This window comes from Panulirus ornatus, chromosome 49, assembly GCF_036320965.1.
Source record: "Panulirus ornatus isolate Po-2019 chromosome 49, ASM3632096v1, whole genome shotgun sequence".
Taxonomy (NCBI): Eukaryota; Metazoa; Arthropoda; class Malacostraca; order Decapoda; family Palinuridae; genus Panulirus; species Panulirus ornatus.
Genome location: NC_092272.1, coordinates 9,643,450 through 9,664,298, shown reverse-complemented (window position 1 = coordinate 9,664,298; position 20,849 = coordinate 9,643,450). Strand labels below are relative to the sequence as shown.

Sequence of the window (20,849 nt, the reverse complement as noted above, 5' to 3'; positions counted from 1 at the left end):
CCGTTTAGGGGTGCCAAAGTCCAATACCTTTGCATGGTGGCATCCAAAAATAAAAAGACAAATTAAAGCTTTAGTTTAAATCCCCTTTGGCGCCACCAAAGGCAATTACAGGGGCATAGAGGCACCAAAAGGGAAAGAAACATTTGGGAAGCTTACCTTAATGCCACTTTGGGGATGCCAAAGGGCAAGGGAATTGCGTGAGGCATCCAAAAATCTTAGAGGAAAATTGAAGTATTAATCGAAATCCCCTTTGGCGTCTTCAAAGGCCTTTACAGGGGAGTAGTGGCATCTGAAGGGAAAGAAACAAATTAAAATTTTACATAAAAGACCGTTTAGGGGTGCCAAAGTCCAATACAGTTGCATGGTGGCATCCAAAAATAAAAAGACAAATTAAAGGTTTATTTTAAATCCCCTTTGGCGCCGCCAAAGGCAATTACAGGGGCATAGAGGCATCAAAAGGGAAAGAAACATTTGTAAAGCTTACTTTAATGCCACTTTGGGGATGCCAAAGGTCAAGAGAATTGCGGTGAGGCATCCAAAAATTTAGAGGAAAATTGAAGGATTAATCTAAATCCCCTTTGGCGTCTTCAAAGGCCTTTACAGGGGAATAGTGGTATCTAAAGGGAAAGACCCTAATTAAAAGTTTACTTAAAATACACTTTGGGGGTGCCAAAGTCCAATACAGTTGCATGGTGGCATCCAAAAATAAAAAGACAAATTAAAGGTTTATTTTAAATCCCCTTTGGCGCCGCCAAAGGCAATTACAGGGGCATAGAGGCATCATAAGGGAAAGAAACATTTAGAAAGCTTACTTTAATGCCACTTTGGGGATGCCAAAGGGCAAGAGAATTGCGGTGAGGCATCCAAAAATTTAGAGAAAATTGAAGGATTAATCTAAATCCCCTTTGGCGTCTTCAAAGGCCTTTACAGGGGAATAGTGGCATCTGAAGGGAAAGAGACAAATTAAAAGTTTACTTAACAGACCGTTTAGGGGTGCCAAAGTCTAATACCTTTGCATGGTGGCATCCAAAAATAAAAAGACAAATTAAAGATTTAGTTTAAATCCCCTTTGGCGCCGCCAAAGGCAATTACAGGGGCATAGAGGCATCAAAAGGGAAAGAATCATTTCGAAAGCTTACTTTAATACCACTTTGGGGATGCCAAAGGGCAAGAGAATTGCGTGGAGACATCCAAAAATTTAGAGGAAAATTGAAGGATTAATCTAAATCCCCTTTGGCGTCTTCAAAGGCCTTTACAGGGGAATAGTGGCATCTGAAGGGAAAGAGACAAATTAAAAGTTTACTTAAAAGACCGTTTAGGGGTGCCAAAGTCCAATACAGTTGCATGGTGGCATCCAAAAATAAAAAGACAAATTAAAGGTTTAGTTTAAATCCCCTTTGGCGCCGCCAAAGGCAATTACAGGGGCATAGAGGCATCAAAAGGGAAAGAAACATTTGAAAGCTTACTTTAATGCCACTTTGGGGATGCCAAAGGGCAAGAGAATTGCGTGGAGGCATCCAAAAATTTAGAGGAAAATTGAAGGATTAATCTAAATCCCCTTTGGCGTCTTCAAAGGCCTTTACAGGGGAATAGTGGCATCTGAAGGGAAAGAGACAAATTAAAAGTTTACTTAAAAGACCGTTTAGGGGTGCCAAAGTCCAATACAGTTGCATGGTGGCATCCAAAAATAAAAAGACAAATTAAAGGTTTAGTTTAAATCCCCTTTGGCGCCGCCAAAGGCAATTACAGGGGCATAGAGGCATCAAAAGGGAAAGAAACATTTGGAAAGCTTACTTTAATGCCACTTTGGGGATGCCAAAGGGCAAGAGAATTGCGTGAGGCATCCAAAAATTTAGAGGAAAATTGAAGGATTAATCTAAATCCCCTTTGGCGTCTTCAAAGGCCTTTACAGGGGAATAGTGGCATCTGAAGGGAAAGACCAAATTAAAAGTTTACTTAAAAGACCGTTTAGGGGTGCCAAAGTCCAATACAGTTGCATGGTGGCATCCAAAAATAAAAAGACAAATTAAAGGTTTATTTTAAATCCCCTTTGGCGCCGCCAAAGGCAATTACAGGGGCATAGAGGCATCAAAAGGGAAAGAAACATTTCGAAAGCTTACTTTAATGCCACTTTGGGGATGCCAAAGGGCAAGAGAATTGCGGTGAGGCATCCAAAAATTTAGAGGAAAATTGAAGGATTAATCTAAATCCCCTTTGGCGTCTTCAAAGGCCTTTACAGGGGAATAGTGGCATCTGAAGGGAAAGAGACAAATTAAAAGTTTACTTAAAAGACCGTTTAGGGGTGCCAAAGTCCAATACCTTTGCATGGTGGCATCCAAAAATAAAAAGACAAATTAAAGGTTTATTTTAAATCCCCTTTGGCGCCGCCAAAGGCAATTACAGGGGCATAGAGGCACCAAAAGGGAAAGAAACATTTGCAAAGCTTACTTAATGCCACTTTGGGGATGCCAAAGGTCAAGAGAATTGCGGTGAGGCATCCAAAAATTTAGAGGAAAATTGAAGGATTAATCTAAATCCCCTTTGGCGTCTTCAAAGGCCTTTACAGGGGAATAGTGGCATCTGAAGGGAAAGAGACAAATTAAAAGTTTACTTAACAGACCGTTTAGGGGTGCCAAAGTCTAATACCTTTGCATGGTGGCATCCAAAAATAAAAAGACAAATTAAAGATTTAGTTTAAATCCCCTTTGGCGCCGCCAAAGGCAATTACAGGGGCATAGAGGCATCAAAAGGGAAAGAAACATTTCGAAAGCTTACTTTAATACCACTTTGGGGATGCCAAAGGGCAAGAGAATTGCGTGGAGACATCCAAAAATTTAGAGGAAAATTGAAGGATTAATCTAAATCCCCTTTGGCGTCTTCAAAGGCCTTTACAGGGGAATAGTGGCATCTGAAGGGAAAGACCAAATTAAAAGTTTACTTAAAAGACCGTTTAGGGGTGCCAAAGTCCAATACCTTTGCATGGTGGCATCCAAAAATAAAAAGACAAATTAAAGCTTTAGTTTAAATCCCCTTTGGCGCCGCCAAAGGCAATTACAGGGGCATAGAGGCATCATAAGGGAAAGAAACATTTGAAAGCTTACTTAATGCCACTTTGGGGATGCCAAAGGGCAAGAGAATTGCGTGGAGGCATCCAAAAATTTAGAGGAAAATTGAAGGATTAATCTAAATCCCCTTTGGCGTCTTCAAAGGCCTTTACAGGGGAATAGTGGCATCTGAAGGGAAAGAGACAAATTAAAAGTTTACTTAAAAGACCGTTTAGGGGTGCCAAAGTCCAATACAGCTGCAAGGTGGCATCCAAAAATAAAAAGACAAATTAAAGATTTAGTTTAAATCCCCTTTGGCGCCGCCAAAGGCAATTACAGGGGCATAGAGGCATCAAAAGGGAAAGAAACATTTGCAAAGCTTACTTTAATGCCACTTTGGGGATGCCAAAGGTCAAGAGAATTGCGGTGAGGCATCCAAAAATTTAGAGGAAAATTGAAGGATTAATCTAAATCCCCTTTGGCGTCTTCAAAGGCCTTTACAGGGGAATAGTGGTATCTAAAGGGAAAGACCCTAATTAAAAGTTTACTTAAAATACACTTTGGGGGTGCCAAAGTCCAATACAGTTGCATGGTGGCATCCAAAAATAAAAAGACAAATTAAAGGTTTATTTTAAATCCCCTTTGGCGCCGCCAAAGGCAATTACAGGGGCATAGAGGCATCATAAGGGAAAGAAACATTTAGAAAGCTTACTTTAATGCCACTTTGGGGATGCCAAAGGGCAAGAGAATTGCGGTGAGGCATCCAAAAATTTAGAGAAAAATTGAAGGATTAATCTAAATCCCCTTTGGCGTCTTCAAAGGCCTTTACAGGGGAATAGTGGCATCTGAAGGGAAAGAGACCAAATTAAAAGTTTACTTAACAGACCGTTTAGGGGTGCCAAAGTCTAATACCTTTGCATGGTGGCATCCAAAAATAAAAAGACAAATTAAAGATTTAGTTTAAATCCCCTTTGGCGCCGCCAAAGGCAATTACAGGGGCATAGAGGCATCAAAAGGGAAAGAAACATTTCGAAAGCTTACTTTAATACCACTTTGGGGATGCCAAAGGGCAAGAGAATTGCGTGGAGACATCCAAAAATTTAGAGGAAAATTGAAGGATTAATCTAAATCCCCTTTGGCGTCTTCAAAGGCCTTTACAGGGGAATAGTGGCATCTAAAGGGAAAGACCCTAATTAAAAGTTTACTTAAAATACCCTTTGGGGGTGCCAAAGTCCAATACAGTTGCATGGTGGCATCCAAAAATAAAAAGACAAATTAAAGGTTTATTTTAAATCCCCTTTGGCGCCGCCAAAGGCAATTACAGGGGCATAGAGGCATCAAAAGGGAAAGAAACATTTGAAAGCTTACTTTAATGCCACTTTGGGGATGCCAAAGGGCAAGAGAATTGCATGGACGCATCGAAAAATTTAGAGGAAAATTGAAGGATTAATCTAACTCCCCTTTGGCGTCTTCAAAGGCCTTTACAGGGGAATAGTGGCATCTGAAGGGAAAGAGACAAATTAAAAGTTTACTTAAAAGACCGTTTAGGGGTGCCAAAGTCCAATACCTTTGCATGGTGGCATCCAAAAATAAAAAGACAAATTAAAGCTTTAGTTTAAATCCCCTTTGGCGCCACCAAAGGCAATTACAGGGGCATAGAGGCATCAAAAGGGAAAGAAACATTTAGAAAGCTTACCTTAATGCCACTTTGGGGATGCCAAAGTGCAAGGGAATTGCGTGGAGGCATCCAAAATCTTAGAGGAAAATTGAAGGATTAATCTAAATCCCCTTTGGCGTCTTCAAAGGCCTTTACAGGGGAATAGTGGCATCTGAAGGGAAAGAGACAAATTAAAATTTTATATAAAAGACCGTTTAGGGGTGCCAAAGTTCAATACAGCTGCACGGTGGCATCCAAAAATAAAAAGACAAATGAAAGGTTTAGTTTAAATCCCCTTTGGAGCCGCCAAAGGCAATTACAGGGGCATAGAGGCATCAAAAGGGAAAGAAACATTTGCAAAGCTTACTTTAATGCCACTTTGGGGATGCCAAAGGTCAAGAGAATTGCGGTGAGGCATCCAAAAATTTAGAGGAAAATTGAAGGATTAATCTAAATCCCCTTTGGCGTCTTCAAAGGCCTTTACAGGGGAATAGTGGTATCTAAAGGGAAAGACCCTAATTAAAAGTTTACTTAAAATACCCTTTGGGGGTGCCAAAGTCCAATACAGTTGCATGGTGGCATCCAAAAATAAAAAGACAAATTAAAGGTTTATTTTAAATCCCCTTTGGCGCCGCCAAAGGCAATTACAGGGGCATAGAGGCATCATAAGGGAAAGAAACATTTGGAAAGCTTACTTTAATGCCACTTTGGGGATGCCAAAGGGCAAGAGAATTGCGGTGAGGCATCCAAAAATTTAGAGAAAAATTGAAGGATTAATCTAAATCCCCTTTGGCGTCTTCAAAGGCCTTTACAGGGGAATAGTGGCATCTGAAGGGAAAGAGACAAATTAAAAGTTTACTTAACAGACCGTTTAGGGGTGCCAAAGTCTAATACCTTTGCATGGTGGCATCCAAAAATAAAAAGACAAATTAAAGATTTAGTTTAAATCCCCTTTGGCGCCGCCAAAGGCAATTACAGGGGCATAGAGGCATCAAAAGGGAAAGAAACATTTCGAAAGCTTACTTTAATACCACTTTGGGGATGCCAAAGGGCAAGAGAATTGCGTGGAGACATCCAAAAATTTAGAGGAAAATTGAAGGATTAATCTAAATCCCCTTTGGCGTCTTCAAAGGCCTTTACAGGGGAATAGTGGCATCTGAAGGGAAAGAGACAAATTAAAAGTTTACTTAAAAGACCGTTTAGGGGGTGCCAAAGTCCAATACCTTTGCATGGTGGCATCCAAAAATAAAAAGACAAATTAAAGCTTTAGTTTAAATCCCCTTTGGCGCCGCCAAAGGCAATTACAGGGGCATAGAGGCATCAAAAGGGAAAGAAACATTTGGAAAGCTTACTTTAATGCCACTTTGGGGATGCCAAAGGGCAAGAGAATTGCGTGGAGGCATCCAAAATTTAGAGGAAAATTGAAGGATTAATCTAAATCCCCTTTGGCGTCTTCAAAGGCCTTTACAGGGGAATAGTGGCATCTGAAGGGAAAGAGACAAATTAAAAGTTTACTTAAAAGACCGTTTAGGGGTGCCAAAGTCCAATACCTTTGCATGGTGGCATCCAAAAATAAAAAGACAAATTAAAGGTTTAGTTTAAATCCCCTTTGGAGCCGCCAAAGGCAATTACAGGGGCATAGAGGCATCAAAAGGGAAAGAAACATTTGGAAAGCTTACTTTAATGCCACTTTGGGGATGCCAAAGGGCAAGAGAATTGCGGTGAGGCATCCAAAAATTTAGAGGAAAATTGAAGGATTAATCTAAATCCCCTTTGGCGTCTTCAAAGGCCTTTACAGGGGAATAGTGGCATCTAAAGGGAAGAGACCTAATTAAAAGTTTACTTAAAATACCCTTTGGGGGTGCCAAAGTCCAATACCTTTGCATGGTGGCATCCAAAAATAAAAAGACAAATTAAAGGTTTATTTTAAATCCCCTTTGGCGCCGCCAAAGGCAATTACAGGGGCATAGAGGCATCATAAGGGAAAGAAACATTTGGAAAGCTTACTTTAATGCCACTTTGGGGATGCCAAAGGTCAAGAGAATTGCGGTGAGGCATCCAAAAATTTAGAGAAAAATTGAAGGATTAATCTAAATCCCCTTTGGCGTCTTCAAAGGCCTTTACAGGGGAATAGTGGCATCTGAAGGGAAAGAGACAAATTAAAAGTTTACTTAACAGACCGTTTAGGGTGCCAAAGTCTAATACCTTTGCATGGTGGCATCCCAAAATAAAAAGACAAAATAAAGATTTATTTTAAATCCCCTTTGGCGCCGCCAAAGGCAATTACAGGGGCATAGAGGCATCAAAAGGGAAAGAAACATTTGAAAGCTTACTTTAATGCCACTTTGGGGATGCCAAAGGGCAAGAGAATTGCGTGGAGCATCGAAAAATTTAGAGGAAAATTGAAGGATTAATCTAAATCCCCTTTGGCGTCTTCAAAGGCCTTTACAGGGGAATAGTGGCATCTGAAGGGAAAGAGACAAATTAAAAGTTTACTGAACAGACCGTTTAGGGGTGCCAAAGTCAATACCTTTGCATGGTGGCATCTAAAAATAAAAAGACAAATTAAAGCTTTAGTTTAAATCCCCTTTGGCGCCACCAAAGGCAATTACAGGGGCATAGAGGCATCAAAAGGGAAAGAAACATTTGGAAAGCTTACCTTAATGCCACTCTGGGGATGCCAAAGGGCAAGGGAATTGCGTGAAGGCATCCAAAATCTTAGAGGAAAATTGAAGGATTAATCTAAATCCCCTTTGGCGTCTTCAAAGGCCTTTACAGGGGAATAGTGGCATCTGAAGGGAAAGAGACAAATCAAAAGTTTACTTAACAGACCGTTTAGGGGTGCCAAAGTCCAATACCGTTGCATGGTGGCATCCAAAAATAAAAAGACAAATTAAAGGTTTATTTTAAATCCCCTTTGGCGCCGCCAAAGGCAATTACAGGGGCATAGAGGCATCAAAAGGGAAAGAAACATTTCGAAAGCTTACTTTAATGCCACTTTGGGGATGCCAAAGGGCAAGAGAATTGCGGTGAGGCATCCAAAAATTTAGAGGAAAATTGAAGGATTAATCTAAATCCCCTTTGGCGTCTTCAAAGGCCTTTACAGGGGAATAGTGGCATCTGAAGGGAAAGAGACAAATTAAAAGTTTACTTAAAAGACCGTTTAGGGGTGCCAAAGTCCAATACCTTTGCATGGTGGCATCCAAAAATAAAAAGACAAATTAAAGATTTAGTTTAAATCCCCTTTGGCGCCGCCAAAGGCAATTACAGGGGCATAGAGGCATCAAAAGGGAAAGAAACATTTGGAAAGCTTACTTTAATGCCACTTTGGGGATGCCAAAGGGCAAGAGAATTGCGGTGAGGCATCCAAAAATTTAGAGAAAAAATTGAAGGATTAATCGAAATCCCCTTTGGCGTCTTCAAAGGCCTTTACAGGGGAATAGTGGCATCTTAAGGGAAAGAGATAAATTAAAAGTTTACTTAACAGACCGTTTAGGGGTGCCAAAGTCTAATACCTTTGCATGGTGGCATCCAAAAATAAAAAGACAAATTAAAGATTTAGTTTAAATCCCCTTTGGCGCCGCCAAAGGCAATTACAGGGGCATAGAGGCATCAAAAGTGAAAGAAACATTTCGAAAGCTTACTTTAATACCACTTTGGGGATGCCAAAGGGCAAGAGAATTGCGTGGAGACATCCAAAAATTTAGAGGAAAATTGAAGGATTAATCTAAATCCCCTTTGGCGTCTTCAAAGGCCTTTACAGGGGAATAGTGGTATCTGAAGGGAAAGAGACAAATTAAAAGTTTACTTAAAAGACCCTTTAGGGGTGCCAAAGTCCAATACCTTTGCATGGTGGCATCCAAAAATAAAAAGACAAATTAAAGGTTTAGTTTAAATCCCCTTTGGCGCCGCCAAAGGCAATTACAGGGGCATAGAGGCATCAAAAGGGAAAGAAACATTTGGAAAGCTTACTTTAATGCCACTTTGGGGATGCCAAAGGGCAAGAGAATTGCGTGGAGGCATCCAAAATTTAGAGGAAAATTGAAGGATTAATCTAAATCCCCTTTGGCGTCTTCAAAGGCCTTTACAGGGGAATAGTGGCATCTGAAGGGAAAGAGACAAATTAAAAGTTTACTTAAAAGACCGTTTAGGGGTGCCAAAGTCAATACCTTTGCATGGTGGCATCCAAAAATAAAAAGACAAATTAAAGGTTTAGTTTAAATCCCCTTTGGCGCCGCCAAAGGCAATTACAGGGGCATAGAGGCATCAAAAGGGAAAGAAACATTTCGAAAGCTTACTTTAATGCCACTTTGGGGATGCCAAAGGGCAAGAGAATTGCGTGGAGACATCCAAAAATTTAGAGGAAAATTGAAGGATTAATCTAAATCCCCTTTGGCGTCTTCAAAGGCCTTTACAGGGGAATAGTGGCATCTAAAGGGAAGAGACCTAATTAAAAGTTTACTTAAAATACCTTTAGGGGTGCCAAAGTCCAATACAGTTGCATGGTGGCATCCAAAAATAAAAAGACAAATTAAAGGTTTATTTTAAATCCCCTTTGGTTCCGCCAAAGGCAATTACAGGGGCATAGAGGCATCATAAGGGAAAGAAACATTTGAAAGCTTACTTTAATGCCACTTTGGGGATGCCAAAGGTCAAGAGAATTGCGGTGAGGCATCCAAAAATTTAGAGAAAAATTGAAGGATTAATCTAAATCCCCTTTGGCGTCTTCAAAGGCCTTTACAGGGGAATAGTGGCATCTGAAGGGAAAGAGACAAATTAAAAGTTTACTTAACAGACCGTTTAGGGGTGCCAAAGTCTAATACCTTTGCATGGTGGCATCCAAAAATAAAAAGACAAATTAAAGATTTAGTTTAAATCCCCTTTGGCGCCGCCAAAGGCAATTACAGGGGCATAGAGGCATCAAAAGGGAAAGAAACATTTAGAAAGCTTACTTTAATGCCACTTTGGGGATGCCAAAGGGCAAGAGAATTGCGTGGAGGCATCCAAAAATTTAGAGGAAAATTGAAGGATTAATCTAAATCCCCTTTGGCGTCTTCAAAGGCCTTTACAGGGGAATAGTGGCATCTAAGGGAAAGAGACAAATTAAAAGTTTACTTAAAATACCCTTTGGGGGTGCCAAAGTCCAATACAGTTGCATGGTGGCATCCAAAAATAAAAAGACAAATTAAAGGTTTAGTTTAAATCCCCTTTGGCGCCGCCAAAGGCAATTACAGGGGCATAGAGGCATCAAAAGGGAAAGAAACATTTGGAAAGCTTACCTTAATGCCACTTTGGGGATGCCAAAGGGCAAGAGAATTGCGTGGAGGCATCCAAAAATTTAGAGGAAAATTGAAGGATTAATCTAAATCCCCTTTGGCGTCTTCAAAGGCCTTTACAGGGGAATAGTGGCATCTGAAGGGAAAGAGACAAATTAAAAGTTTACTTAAAAGACCGTTTAGGGGTGCCAAAGTCCAATACCTTTGCATGGTGGCATCCAAAAATAAAAAGAAAAATTAAAGATTTAGTTTAAATCCTCTTTGGCGTCGCGAAAGACAATTACAGCGGCATAGAGGCATCAAAAGGGAAAGAAACATTTGCAAAGCTTACTTTAATGCCACTATGGGGATGCCAAAGGTCAAGAGAATTGCGGTGAGGCATCCAAAAATTTAGAGGAAAATTGAAGGATTAATCTAAATCCCCTTTGGCGTCTTCAAAGGCCTTTACAGGGGAATAGTGGTATCTAAAGGGAAAGACCCTAATTAAAAGTTTACTTAAAATACCCTTTGGGGGTGCCAAAGTCCAATACAGTTGCATGGTGGCATCCAAAAATAAAAAGACAAATTAAAGGTTTATTTTAAATCCCCTTTGGCGCCGCCAAAGGCAATTACAGGGGCATAGAGGCATCATAAGGGAAAGAAACATTTGGAAAGCTTACTTTAATGCCACTTTGGGGATGCCAAAGGTCAAGAGAATTGCGGTGAGGCATCCAAAAATTTAGAGAAAAATTGAAGGATTAATCTAAATCCCCTTTGGCGTCTTCAAAGGCCTTTACAGGGGAATAGTGGCATCTGAAGGGAAAGAGACAAATTAAAAGTTTACTTAACAGACCGTTTAGGGGTGCCAAAGTCTAATACCTTTGCATGGTGGCATCCAAAAATAAAAAGACAAATTAAAGATTTAGTTTAAATCCCCTTTGGCGCCGCCAAAGGCAATTACAGGGGCATAGAGGCATCAAAAGGGAAAGAAACATTTCGAAAGCTTACTTTAATACCACTTTGGGGATGCCAAAGGGCAAGAGAATTGCGTGGAGACATCCAAAAATTTAGAGGAAAATTGAAGGATTAATCTAAATCCCCTTTGGCGTCTTCAAAGGCCTTTACAGGGGAATAGTGGCATCTAAAGGGAAAGACCCTAATTAAAAGTTTACTTAAAATACCCTTTGGGGGTGCCAAAGTCCAATACAGTTGCATGGTGGCATCCAAAAATAAAAAGACAAATTAAAGGTTTATTTTAAATCCCCTTTGATGCCGCCAAAGGCAATTACAGGGGCATAGAGGCATCAAAAGGGAAAGAAACATTTGTGAAGCTTACTTTAATGCCACTTTGGGGATGCCAAAGGGCAAGGGAATTGCGTGGAGGCGTCCAAAATCATAGAGGAAAATTGAAGTATTCATCGAAACCCGCTTTGGCGTCTTCAAAGGCCTTTACAGGGGAGTAGTGGCATCTGAAGGGAAAGAAACAAATTAAAATTTTACATGAAAGACCGTTTAGTGGTACCAAAGTCTAATACAGTTGAATGGTGGCATCCAAAAATAAAAAGAAAAATTAAAGGTTTATTTCAAATCCCCTTTGGGGCCACCAAAGGCAATTAGAGGGGCATAAAGGCATCAAAAGGGAAAGAAACATTTGTATAGCTTACTTTAGTACCACTTTGCGGATGCCAAAGGTCAAGAGAAATGCGGTGAGGCATCCAAAAATTTAGAGGAAAATTGAAGGATTAATCTAAATCCCCTTTGGCGTCTTCAAAGGCCTTTACAGGGTAATAGTGGTATCTAAAGGGAAAGACCCTAATTAAAAGTTTACTTAAAATACACTTTGGGGGTGCCAAAGTCCAATACAGTTGCATGGTGGCATCCAAAAATAAAAAGACAAATTAAAGGTTTATTTTAAATCCCCTTTGGCGCCGCCAAAGGCAATTACAGGGGCATAGAGGCATCATAAGGGAAAGAAACATTTAGAAAGCTTACTTTAATGCCACTTTGGGGATGCCAAAGGGCAAGAGAATTGCGGTGAGGCATCGAGAAAGTTAGACAAAAATTGAAGGATTAATCTAAATCCCCTTTGGCGTCTTCAAAGGCCTTTACAAGGGAATTATGGCATCTGAAGGGAAAGAGACAAATTAAAAGTTTACTTAACAGACCGTTTAGGGGTGCCAAAGTCTAATACCTTTGCATGGTGGCACCCAAAAATAAAAAGACAAATTAAAGATTTAGTTTAAATCCCCTTTGGTGCCGCCAAAGGCAATTACAGGGGCATAGAAGCATCAAAAGGGAAAGAATCATTTCGAAAGCTTACTTTAATGCCACTTTGGGGATGCAAAGGTCAAGAGAATTGCGGTGAGGCATCCAAAAATTTAGAGAAAAATTGAAGGATTAATCTAAATCCCCTTTGGCGTCTTCAAAGGCCTTTACAGGGGAATAGTGGCATCTGAAGGGAAAGAGACAAATTAAAAGTTTACTTAACAGACCGTTTAGGGGTGCCAAAGTCTAATACCTTTGCATGGTGGCATCCAAAAATAAAAAGACAAATTAAAGATTTAGTTTAAATCCCCTTTGGCGCCGCCAAAGGCAATTACAGGGGCATAGAGGCATCAAAAGGGAAAGAAACATTTCGAAAGCTTACTTTAATACCACTTTGGGGATGCCAAAGGGCAAGAGAATTGCGTGGAGACATCCAAAAATTTAGAGGAAAATTGAAGGATTAATCTAAATCCCCTTTGGCGTCTTCAAAGGCCTTTACAGGGGAATAGTGGCATTTAAAGGGAAAGACCCTAATTAAAAGTTTACTTAAAATACCCTTTGGGGTGCCAAAGTCCAATACAGTTGCATGGTGGCATCCAAAAATAAAAAGACAAATTAAAGGTTTATTTTAAATCCCCTTTGATGCCGCCAAAGGCAATTACAGGGGCATAGAGGCATCAAAAGGGAAAGAAACATTTGGAAAGCTTACTTGAATGCCACTTTGGGGATGCCAAAGGGCAAGAGAATTGCATGGACGCATCGAAAAATTTAGAGGAAAATTGAAGGATTAATCTAACTCCCCTTTGGCGTCTTCAAAAGCCTTTACAGGGGAATAGTGGCATCTGAAGGGAAAGAGACAAATTAAAAGTTTACTTAACAGACCGTTTAGGGGTGCCAAAGTCCAATACCTTTGCATGGTGGCATCTAAAAATAAAAAGACAATTAAAGCTTAAGTTTAAATCCCCTTTGGCGCCACCAAAGGCAATTACAGGGGCATAGAGGCACCAAAAGGGAAAGAAACATTTGGGAAGCTTACCTTAATGCCACTTTGGGGATGCCAAAGGGCAAGGGAATTGCGTGGAGGCATCCAAAATCTTAGAGGAAAATTGAAGTATTAATCGAAATCCCCTTTGGCGTCTTCAAAGGCCTTTACAGGGGAGTAGTGGCATCTGAAGGGAAAGAAACAAATTAAAATTTTACATAAAAGACCGTTTAGGGGTGCCAAAGTCCAATACAGTTGGATGGTGGCATCCAAAAATAAAAAGACAAATTAAAGGTTTATTTTAAATCCCCTTTGGGGCCGCCAAAGGCAATTAGAGGGGCATAGAGGCATCAAAAGGGAAAGAAACATTTGTAAAGCTTACTTTAGTGCCACTTTGGGGATGCCAAAGGTCAAGAGAAATGCGGTGAGGCATCCAAAAATTTAGAGGAAAATTGAAGGATTAATCTAAATCCCCTTTGGCGTCTTCAAAGGCCTTTACAGGGTAATAGTGGTATCTAAAGGGAAAGACCCTAATTAAAAGTTTACTTAAAATACACTTTGGGGGTGCCAAAGTCCAATACAGTTGCATGGTGGCATCCAAAAATAAAAAGACAAATTAAAGGTTTATTTTAAATCCCCTTTGGCGCCGCCAAAGGCAATTACAGGGGCATAGAGGCATCATAAGGGAAAGAAACATTTAGAAAGCTTACTTTAATGCCACTTTGGGGATGCCAAAGGGCAAGAGAATTGCGGTGAGGCATCGAGAAATTTAGAGAAAAATTGAAGGATTAATCTAAATCCCCTTTGGCGTCTTCAAAGGCCTTTACAAGGGAATTATGGCATCTGAAGGGAAAGAGACAAATTAAAAGTTTACTTAACAGACCGTTTAGGGGTGCCAAAGTCTAATACCTTTGCATGGTGGCACCCAAAATGAAAAAGACAAATTAAAGATTTAGTTTAAATCCCCTTTGGTGCCGCCAAAGGCAATTACAGGGGCATAGAAGCATCAAAAGGGAAAGAATCATTTCGAAAGCTTACTTTAATACCACTTTGGGGATGCGAAAGGGCAAGAGAATTGCGTGGAGACATCCAAAAATTTAGAGGAAAATTGAAGGATTAATCTAAATCCCCTTTGGCGTCTTCAAAGGCCTTTACAGGGGAATAGTGGCATCTGAAGGGAAAGAGACAAATTAAAAGTTTACTTAAAAGACCGTTTAGGGGTGCCAAAGTCCAATACCTTTGCATGGTGGCATCCAAAAATAAAAAGACAAATTAAAGCTTTAGTTTAAATCCCCCTTGGCGCCACCAAAGGCAATTACAGGGGCTTAGTGGCACCAAAAGGGTAAGAAACATTTGGAAAGCTTGCCTTAATGCCACTTTGGGGATGCCAAAGTGCAAGGGAATTGCGTGGAGGCATCCAAAATCTTAGAGGAAAATTGAAGGATTAATCAAAATCCCCTTTGGCGTCTTCAAAGGCCTCTACAGGGGAGTAGTGGCATCTGAAGGGAAAGAGACAAATTAAAATTTTACATAAAAGACCGTTTAGGGGTGCCAAAGTCCAATACAGCTGCACGGTGGCATCCAAAAATAAAAAGACAAATGAAAGGTTTAGTTTAAATCCCCTTTGGAGCCGCCAAAGGCAATTACAGGGGCATAGAGGCATCAAAAGGGAAACAAACATTTACAAAGCTTACTTTAATGCCACTTTGGGGATGCCAAAGGTCAAGAGAAATGCGGTGAGGCATCCAAAAATTTAGAGGAAAATTGAAGGATTAATCTAAATCCCCTTTGGCGTCTTCAAAGGCCTTTACAGGGGAATAGTGGTATCTAAAGGGAAAGACCCTAATTAAAAGGTTACTTAAAGTACAGTTTGGGGTGCCAAAGTCCAATACAGTTGCATGGTGGCATCCAAAAATAAAAAGACAAATTAAAGGTTTATTTTAAATCCCCTTTGGCGCCGCCAAAGGCAATTACAGGGGCATAGAGGCATCATAAGGGAAAGAAACATTTAGAAAGCTTACTTTAATGCCATTTGGGGATGCCAAATGGCAAGAGAATATCGGTGATGTATCCAAAAATTTAGAGAAAATTTGAAGGATCAATCTAAATCCCCTTTGGCGTCTTCAAAGGCCTTTACAGATGAATAGTGGCATCTGAAGGGAAAGAGACAAATTAAAAATTTACTTAACAGACCGTTTAGGGGTGCCAAAGTCTAATACCTTTGCATGGTGGCATCCAAAAATAAAAAGACAAATTAAAGATTTAGTTTAAATCCCCTTTGGCGCCGCCAAAGGCAATTACAGGGGCATAGAAGCATCAAAAGGGAAAGAATCATTTCGAAAGCTTACTTTAATACCACTTTGGGGATGCCAAAGGGCAAGAGAATTGCGTGGAGACATCCAAAAATTTAGAGGAAAATTGAAGGATTAATCTAAATCCCCTTTGGCGTCTTCAAAGGCCTTTACAGGGGAAATAGTGGCATCTAAAGGGAAAGAGACCTAATTAAAAGTTTACTTAAAAGACCGTTTAGGGGTGCCAAAGTCAATACCGTTGCATGGTGGCATCCAAAAATAAAAAGACAAATTAAAGGTTTATTTTAAATCCCCTTTGGCGCCGCCAAAGGCAATTACAGGGGCATAGAGGCATCAAAAGGGAAAGAAACATTTGGAAAGCTTACTTTAATGCCACTTTGGGGATGCCAAAGGGCAAGAGAATTGCGGTGAGGCATCCAAAAATTTAGAGGAAAATTGAAGGATTAATCTAAATCCCCTTTGGCGTCTTCAAAGGCCTTTACAGGGGAATAGTGGCATCTAAAGGGAAAGACCAAATTAAAAGTTTACTTAACAGACCGTTTGGGGTGCCAAAGTCCAATACCTTTGCATGGTGGCATCCAAAAATAAAAAGACAAATTAAAGATTTAGTTTAAATCCCCTTTGGCGCCGCCAAAGGCAATTACAGGGGCATAGAGGCATCAAAAGGGAAAGAAACATTTAGAAAGCTTACTTTAATGCCACTTTGGGGATGCCAAAGGGCAAGAGAATTGCGTGGAGCATCCAAAAATTTAGAGGAAAATTGAAGGATTAATCTAAATCCCCTTTGGCGTCTTCAAAGGCCTTTACAGGGGAATAGTGGCATCTAAAGGGAAAGACCCTAATTAAAAGTTTACTTAAAATACCGTTTGGGGGTGCCAAAGTCCAATACAGTTGCATGGTGGCATCCAAAAATAAAAAGACAAATTAAAGGTTTATTTTAAATCCCCTTTGGCGCCGCCAAAGGCAATTACAGGGGCATAGAGGCATCAAAAGGGAAAGAAACATTTGAAAGCTTACTTTAATGCCACTTTGGGGATGCCAAAGGTCAAGAGAATTGCGGTGAGTCATCGAAAAATTTAGAGGAAAATTGAAGGATTAATCTAAATCCCCTTTGGCGTCTTCAAAGGCCTTTACAGGGGAATAGTGGCATCTAAAGGGAAAGACCCTAATTAAAAGTTTACTTAAAATACCCTTTGGGGGTGCCAAAGTCCAATACAGTTGCATGGTGGCATCCAAAAATAAAAAGACAAATTAAAGGTTTATTTAAATCCCCTTTGGCGCCACCAAAGGCAATTACAGGGACATAGAGGCATCAAAAGGGAAAGAAACATTTGAAAAGCTTACTTGAATGCCACTTTGGGGATGCCAAAGGGCAAGAGAATTGCATGGACGCATCGAAAAATTTAGAGGAAAATTGAAGGATTAATCTAACTCCCCTTTGGCGTCTTCAAAGGCCTTTACAGGGGAATAGTGGCATCTGAAGGGAAAGAGACAAATTAAAAGTTTACTTAACAGACCGTTTAGGGGTGCCAAAGTCCAATACCTTTGCATGGTGGCATCCAAAAATAAAAAGACAAATTAAAGATTTAGTTTAAATCCCCTTTGGCGCCGCCAAATGCAATTACAGGGGCATAGAGGCATCGAAAGGGAAAGAAACATATCGAAAGCTTACTTTAAAACCACTTTGGGGATGCCAAAGGGCAAGAGAATTGCGTGGAGACATCCAAAATTTAGAGGAAAATTGAAGGATTAATCTAAATCCCCTTTGTCGTCTTCAAAGGCCTTTACAGGGGAACTCTGGCATCTAAAGGGAAAGACCCTAATTAAAAGTTTCCTTAAAATACCCTTTGGGGGTGCCAAAGTCCAATACAGTTGCATGGTGGCATCCAAAAATAGAAAGGCAAATTAAAGGTTCATTTTAAATCCCCTTTGGCGCCGCCAAAGGCAATTACAGGGGCATAGAGGCATCAAAAGGGAAAAAAAACATTTGCAAAGCTTACTTTAATGCCACTTTGGGGATGCCGAAGGTCAAGAGAAATGCGGTGAGGCATCCAAAAATTTAGAGGAAAATTGAAGGATTAATCTAAATCCCCTTTGGCGTCTTCAAAGGCCTTTACAGGGGAATAGTGGTATCTAAAGTGAAAGACCCTAATTAAAAGTTTACTTAAAATACACTTTGGGGGTGCCAATGTCCAATACAGTTGCATGGTGGCATCCAAAATTAAAAAGACAAATTAAAGGTTTATTTTAAATACCCTTTGGCGCCTCCAAAGGCAATTACAGGGGCATAGAGGCATCATAAGGTAAAGAAACATTTAGAAAGCTTACTTTAATGACACTTTGGGGATGCCAAAGGGCAAGAGAATTGCGGGAGGCATCCAAAAATTTAGGGAAAAATTGAAGGATTAATCTAAATCCCCTTTGGCGTCTTCAAAGGCCTTTACAGGGGAATAGTGGCATCTGAAGGGAAAGAGACAAATTAAAAGTTTACTTAACAGACCGTTTAGGGGTGCCAAAGTCTAATACCTTTCCATGGTGGCATCCAAAAATAAAAAGAGAAATTAAAGATTTAGTTTAAATCCCCTTTGGCGCCGCCAAAGGCAATTACAGGGGCATAGAAGCATCAAAAGGGAAAGAATCATTTCGAAAGCTTACTTTAATACCACTTTGGGGATGCCAAAGGGAAGAGAATTGCGTGGAGATATCCAAAAATTTAGAGGTAAATTAAAGGATTAATCTAAATCCCCTTTGGCGTCTTCAAAGGCCTTTACAGGGGAACAGAGGCATCTAAAGGGAAAGACCCTAATTAAAAGTTTACTTAAAATACCCTTTGGGGGTGCCAAAGTCCAATACAGTTGCATGGTGGCATCCAAAAATAAAAAGGCAAATTAAAGGTTTATTTTAAATCCCCTTTGGCGCCGCCAAAGGCAATTACAGGGGCATAGAGGCATCAAAAGGGAAAGAAACATTTGGAAAGTTTACTTTAATGCCACTTTGGGGATGCCAAAGGGCAAGAGAATTGCATGGACGCATCGAAAAATTTAGAGGAAAATTGAAGGATTAATCTAACTCCCCTTTGGCGTCTTCAAAGGCCTTTACAGGGGAATAGTGGCATCTGAAGGGAAAGAGACAAATTAAAAGTTTACTTAAAAGACCGTTTAGGGGTGCCAAAGTCCAATATCTTTGCATGGTGGCATCAAAAAATAAAAGACAAATTAAAGCTTTAGTTTAAATCCCCTTTGGCGCCACCAAAGGCAATTACAGGGGCATAGAGGCATCAAAAGGGAAAGAAACATTTGGAAAGCTTACCTTAATGCCACTTTGTAGATGCCAAAGTGCAAGGGAATTGCGTGGAGGCATCCAAAATCTTAGAGGAAAATTGAAGGATTAATCTAAATCCCCTTTGGCGTCTTCAAAGGCCTTTACAGGGGAATAGTGGCATCTGAAGGGAAAGAGACAAATTAAAATTTTATATAAAAGAACGTTTAGGGGTGCCAAAGTTCAATACAGCTGCACGGTGGCATCCAAAAATAAAAAGACAAATGAAAGGTTTAGTTTAAATCCCCTTTGGAGCCGCCAAAGGCAATTACAGGGGCATAGAGGCATCAAAAGGGAAAGAAACATTTGCAAAGCTTACTTTAATGCCACTTTGGGGATGCCAAAGGTCAAGAGAATTGCGGTGAGGCATCCAAAAATTTAGAGGAAAATTGAAGGATTAATCTAAATCCCCTTTGGCGTCTTCAAAGGCCTTTACAGGGGAATAGTGGTATCTAAAGGGAAAGACCCTAATTAAAAGTTTACTTAAAATACCCTTTGGTGGTGCCAAAGTCCAATACATTTGCATGGTGGCATCCAAAAATAAAAAGACAAATTAAAGGTTTATTTTAAATCCCCTTTGGAGCCGCCAAAGGCAATTACAGGGGCATAGAGGTATCATAAGGGAAAGAAACATTTTGAAAGCTTACTTTGATGCCACTTTGGGGATGCCAAAGGTCAAGAGAATTGCTGTGAGGCATCGAAAAATTTAGAGAAAAATTGAAGGATTAATCTAAATCCCCTTTGGCGTCTTCAAAGGCCTTTACAGGGGAATAGTGGCATATGAAGGGAAAGAGAAAAATTAAAAGTTTACTTAACAGACCGTTTAGGGGTGCCAAAGTTTAATACCTTTGCATGGTGGCATCCAAAAATAAAAAGACAAATTAAGGATTTAGTTTAAATCCCCATTGGCGCCGCCAAAGGCAATTACAGGGGCATAGAGGTATCAAAAGGGAAAGAAACATTTGGAAAGCTTACTTTAATGCCACTTTGGGATGCCAAAGGGCAAGAGAATTCCGTGGAGACATCCAAAAATTTAGAGGAAAATTGAAGGATTAATCTAAATCCCCTTTGGCGTCTTCAAAGGCCTTTACAGGGGAATAGTGGCATCTAAAGGGAAAGACCCTAATTAAAAGTTTACTTAAAATACCCTTTGGGGGTGCCAAAGTCAAATAGAGTTGCATGGTGGCATCCAAAAATAAAAAGACAAATTAAAGGTTTATTTTAAATCCCCTTTGGCGCCACCAAAGGCAATTACAGGCGCATAGAAGCATCAAAAGGGAAAGAAACATTTGAAAAGCTTACTTGAATGCCACTTTGGGGATGCCAAAGGGCAAGAGAATTGCATGGACGCATCGACAAATTTAGAGGAAAATTGAAGGATTAATCTAACTCCCCTTTGGCGTCTTCAAAGGCCTTTACAGGGGAACAGTGGCATCTGAAGGGAAAGAAACAAATTAAAAGTTTACTTAACAGACCGTTTAGGGGTGCCAAAGTCCAATACCTTTGCATGGTGGCATCCAAAAATAAAAAGACAAATTAAAGATTTAGTTTAAATCCCCTTTGGCGCCGCCAAAGGCAATTACAGGGGCATAGAGGCATCAAAAGGGAAAGAAACATTTGGAAAGCTTACTTTAATGCCACTTTGGGATGCGAAAGGGCAAGAGAATTCCGTGGAGACATCCAGAAATTTAGAGGAAAATTGAAGGATTAATCTAAATCCCCTTTGGCGTCTTCAAAGGCCTTTACAGGGGAATAGTGGCATCTGAAGGGAAAGAAACAAATTAAAAGTTTACTTAAAAGACCGTTTAGGGGTGCCAAAGTCCAATACAGTTGCATGGTGGCATCCAAAAATAAAAAGACAAATTAAAGGTTTATTTTAAATCCCCATTGGCGCCGCCAAAGGCAATTACAGGGGCATAGAGGCATCAAAAGGGAAAGAAACATTTGGAAAGCTTACTTTAATGCCACTTTGGGGATGCCAAAGGTCAAGAGAAATGCGGTGAGGCATCCAAAAAT

The 20,849-nt window shown here is 40.1% G+C and overlaps 1 long non-coding RNA gene across 1 annotated transcript; it reads right to left on the bottom strand.

The window, feature by feature from the left end:
- Positions 1–209: 209 nt before the first annotated feature.
- LOC139764271 (uncharacterized) lies at positions 210–18,956 on the bottom strand. Its single transcript, XR_011716339.1, has 4 exons — positions 18,825–18,956; positions 15,225–15,356; positions 13,258–13,390; positions 210–289 (listed from the first exon to the last, which is right to left on the bottom strand). It is a non-coding gene; the product is annotated as an uncharacterized lncRNA (long non-coding RNA).
- Between the last annotated feature and the right edge of the window lie 1,893 nt (positions 18,957–20,849).